The sequence below is a fragment of the Mastigoproctus giganteus genome, chromosome 4 (assembly GCF_048544385.1).
Source record: "Mastigoproctus giganteus isolate SK-2022 chromosome 4, ASM4854438v1, whole genome shotgun sequence".
Taxonomy (NCBI): domain Eukaryota; kingdom Metazoa; phylum Arthropoda; class Arachnida; order Uropygi; family Thelyphonidae; genus Mastigoproctus; species Mastigoproctus giganteus.
In genome coordinates this window covers 239,926,446-239,931,169 of record NC_143578.1, presented here as the reverse complement: position 1 = coordinate 239,931,169, position 4,724 = coordinate 239,926,446, and the positions used below count along the sequence as shown (strand labels likewise).

At 38.7% G+C, this 4,724-nt stretch overlaps 1 long non-coding RNA gene across 1 annotated transcript; it reads right to left on the bottom strand.

The window, feature by feature from the left end:
- Positions 1-211: 211 nt before the first annotated feature.
- Positions 212-2,378, bottom strand: LOC150087550 (uncharacterized). The gene is made up of 3 exons (XR_016546887.1): positions 2,258-2,378; positions 2,047-2,163; positions 212-297 (listed from the first exon to the last, which is right to left on the bottom strand). It is a non-coding gene; the product is annotated as an uncharacterized LOC150087550 (long non-coding RNA).
- Between the last annotated feature and the right edge of the window lie 2,346 nt (positions 2,379-4,724).

The following is a 4,724-nucleotide window of genomic DNA, read 5'->3' as shown; positions in this document are numbered from 1 at the left end:
GATAAGCGTTATTTGATAAGGCATGGTTGCCTCGTTGATTGATTTCTTACCTTTATTGATAAAGGTAAGAAATTTCCTTTTGGGTGAAAAGAGGAAATTCGAGGATTCATTTGGAATTCAACTATATTGAAGTTGGTACGAGTGGAGATATTCGCGGATAAATTGTACAAAAAACGTTTCAGTTACAATAAATAAATATCAAGTAACTTACATTGGGCAACCAGGTTCAATGGACAGAGAAATCGGTTCAAATGTTTCAGTTTCCACCTGAATAGAGATTGTTAAATAGACGGGCCCCTGAAATAAATTGAAATTTACTCATAAAACATTAAAAAGAGAACAAAATGCTGCTCTTTAAGTGAGAGAAGGACAGAGACCAAAGTGATTTATAAAAAATATACTAACCCTATAGTCCAAGGGAATTTGAAGTAATATTATAAGAGTACTTTCGCAATTATCATTGGTGCATGTGGTGAATTGCGCGTCTACTACTTGATCACTTGCCGAACCAAAGGTGGCTGTCACCTTCACTGTAGGCGGGGGCGTCTTTAAAAGAAGCTCTTTCATGCGATCTAAGGTGTGGAAAAACAAAGTATATTTAATTATGTGGAAAAGATTTTTCTTACAGAGATATCACACCACTTATGTGTACGTAAAAGAAACCCGGGGAATGAAGTGTTTGCAATCATCTGTTCGGTTGTTAGTACGCTGGCCACAGAACGCGTTTTTGTGGGCAAGCACAATAACAGCACCGGTTATCAATCTAGTGGGTAAAAGCACCGACCCTTTTCCATAAAACCAGATAACCGATAAACCTTCTGCGTAAACAATTCTAAAATTGCACCATCTGGGTCTCACAATATATGTAAGAAACATTGCACTCTCCGAGATATAGGATTGAAGCTCATATAAGATTGGGGAAGGGATTTACCAGTGAAGAATTATCCAGATATTTGGAGCTGCCTGCTATTTTAAAATGGTTCCGAAAAGTACAAAATATAGAATATTATTAGGTGAAGTAACAGATTAATGAGTGCTGCTTGAGATGATTCAAGATTAACAATATTTATTATCTTTCTACTTGAAATGAGGGATCAGAATTTCTTTTTAGATTTACTCGTGTTGGAGGTTTTTGACTTTGCCCGGCTGCAGTTGCCAGACCGTGTATGAGAATCTCAGTAGATGTGCTTGTTGTACTGAGAATCGCATTGCAATTTCAATCTTTCTGCACCATATGAAACACTCATGTTCTGCCACTACCGATAGATATAAGCAACAGCCAATTAGAACTGGGCTAATTCTATCAACAATATAAAGAATGGACATGGCACCAGCACCACTGAAACTCCCCTCCTACTAGAGAGACGCACTGCAACTCTGGAAGAAACTAACCCTTGACCACACCCTTGAAAGAACTTTTCTTACCGCAGTACATTCAGAATTTCCGTTCTATAATAAAAGGATTACAGATCCTGCATCGGATGAATCTCCTCTTTCCTACGTGAAACTGGGCAGGAATAAGGACCATAGTCGCCCTACTGACATCAAGACTTGAATGGAAAGGATCGGAAGACTTGCGCATTAAAACCATAAGTGAAAGCAGCAAAACAGATGTCTTAAAATGGGCATAAAACTGCGCAATGTCATTTCTCTCGTGGTGTCCATGCTCATGGTGGAAACCCAGAGTTGTTAGGGTTTAAGACAAAAGATTGCGTTTTGACCAATGAAAGATCGCAGGATTATCAATTATAAAGCTGTTTATTGTATTTTAAATCTACGATTTAGCGAAATTATCAAACACAACATGGCAGACCCGATTTGATTCTTATTTTTAAATTAGGGTTTTCTAGAAAAAAACAGTTTCGCCAATTCTAAATTGGGAATGAACTTGAAAAATGTCCTCACCCTACGCGAAACCGACAACGATATTTACTCCGGTTAGGGGAAAAGGAATTTTATAGAATAAAAATGCCCAACCGTAATGACGAATATCTGATTACTGCGGATTAACTAATCTTCAAAGAGTGAATTGATTTTGATACTGACTTGAATTAACGGAGGTCGTGATGCTGTCTCCTGAAAGAAGGACGCAGTCTGTTAAGTCGACGCAGCCATCGACGACCACACATGCACTCAAATCCGGAAGGTTGATGGAAGTGCTGCCTAAGATCAAAGAGAAAACGGGCCACGTTTATGTCCTTCAATATCATCGCAAACCGATCTGGCAATCGATAAAGGAATTTGTCGAAATACTCACATTCGCTTTGGCTGTCACACCCAACGACAAAGAAGAGGGCCAGAAGTGTCGCACGCACAGCTGAATGCATCTCGGTTACCAATGCTCAATGAGGATCAACACTTGGCAACAAATTGTCTTCGCAGTTGCACACTCCATCAGACGTTGCTTGCATTTATATGAAACAAGGCTACGAATTATGCAGTCAAGTGGAACTAACTGGTCCAGATTTTGTAAAGGTTTCTAGGTGGGTAAGCAAACTGCCACGTGTTTCCAACTGAACATTCTGCAATAGAGTGACGCATTGTAGTAGTAGCAGTAGTAGTAGTGGCAAGTGATGCAAGACAGCAGGTGTATGAGCTTATGCAACATCAGCCAAAACAATGATCTTCCTTTCAAATTTAAAAATGTTACAAAATTAAATGAAATAAAGATAGTGGGTTTTTCGCAAGGTGAGATTAAATCAGGACAAAATTTAATGAAGGGATGGGGTAAGCGTGTGAATAACTAGTAGCAGACGGATAAACTTTCAGCTCCCCATATACACGAAAACAAACAGGGACAGCAGGAATAGGTAGCAGGGGGGGTCATTTGTGAATAGGCGTGAAAAGGGTTGCTCGGGAGCAAACAATAGGACCGGAGACCGGATTAGTCGAAGCGTTTCCTTTGATCGGTTATACCGTCAGACTAAACAGGAAGTAGGTGCACTTCAAATGTATAAAGGTAGACAAGACAAAGGGAGATAATAATAAATAATAAAAGGAGAAAAAAAGGAAACAAAAAATCCCCCCCCTCCAACAAGAGACAAGGGAACTTTTCTTTAAATACGCGAAGATATCACCGAAGCACCTGATCACTTCAAAAACAGAACACAAAGATTGTCGAAAAGAAAATGGTGAAAACTACAGCTCAGAGGATCTTCCCTCTCTATCGCGAGGAAAAAAGAGGACTCTGTGACCCTATTATATATTTGGGTCACAGAGACCTCCCCATTTTAGCCTCCCCATGTGTGTATAATGTCTATAAATGGTGTGTGTGTGTTCTCTGGTCCATTTGACTGCTTTAAGCCCATAAATGTAATTCATGTCATAGACGTGATTCGAATCCTAGCCTTTTCAACTTGCACAGATTCTACCGGGAGAAAAGTCATCTAGAGACTAGAATCGGCAGGTTAAACACTAATTAGTGTTTCGTTTGGCTTTTGTGAGAGCGTGTCACATACCATGGTTCACCATTATGCCGATATCCACGCAATGGACAAATAATGTCCATCGCCTGGATATTTGTCCATTGCCTCAATAATGTCCATTGTCTGGATATTTGTCGGCAACAGTCTCATCATTCTTATGGTGAAATTATGGACGTTGCATTCTTCAGTTATGTAACCACACATGAAGTCCCTAAAACCGTAATAATAGAATATAATAAAAACCAAGATCTGGTAATGCTTCCGTTCTGCACACAATTTATATGCATATCAATGTTCCCTTTTAAGATGTAATCAATTCATGGATGCAAATCTCTCCTGTGGCATTGTTCTTCTAATGATGTTTCAGAAAATCCCTTGTAATATTCTTCTAAATGAAGTTCTAAGAAACCGCTTGCAAGATGTTATATATCCTCCTAACTGGAAGGCATCTAATGTTCCACATCAATCTCTGTTGGACAAAGTAACATGGATGTAGCACTGTCATTTAACTCGTTCATAATGTCATCTCCTTTGCAGTGGGTCCTATAATAACCGAAAGAAATATCTTTCGATGAATTAAAACAATATTCATTCAAAATATTGTGGACAGCACTTGAAAACTTCGTTGTCCGTTGGAAAATCAAATTCAATATTTTATTTCAATCCAGGGAAACTTTTAAAACAACAAACTCTAAATGTCTTAGAAAGATACTATGAATTATAAAACGCAGCTCTTTGTGGATACATTAATTCCCAATACTCGTCAAGCAGCTCGCAGAAATGATGAGATTACAAATGGGTAGATCAGGAAACTTCAGCAAGAAAACAAAAATATAAAAGACAATACAATAAGTTAAGAAATTTCATAACAATAAAAGAAACCTTGTCACGATTCTAATGTGTATTCTGATATTGAGAACCCATGAGGCAACATTTTCAAATTATGCCGCCACTAGACGTAATGCTGGAGTTATTTTTAAATTCTTCAATAACTGATAACGATGATTCCCTGCTAGATAAATACTCTTTGCGTGTGTTCTCTGGTACGGGAACATCCTATTAAATTCAAAATTGTGCAGTACACAGATGAAACCCATGAGCAACTGTGATAATCAGAAACCCCCATATTACGGTCACAAAAATCCCACAATTCTCTACTCCCTGGGCAGCATGTGGCCACCTGGTCACCTCCCTGAGAAATCTTTATATGGTTGTCCTATAATGCAGGCCAGGGACAGAAATCGACTACTCGATAACTTATCTGGAGAATCTTCAAACTGCACTATGCGGACACAAGAT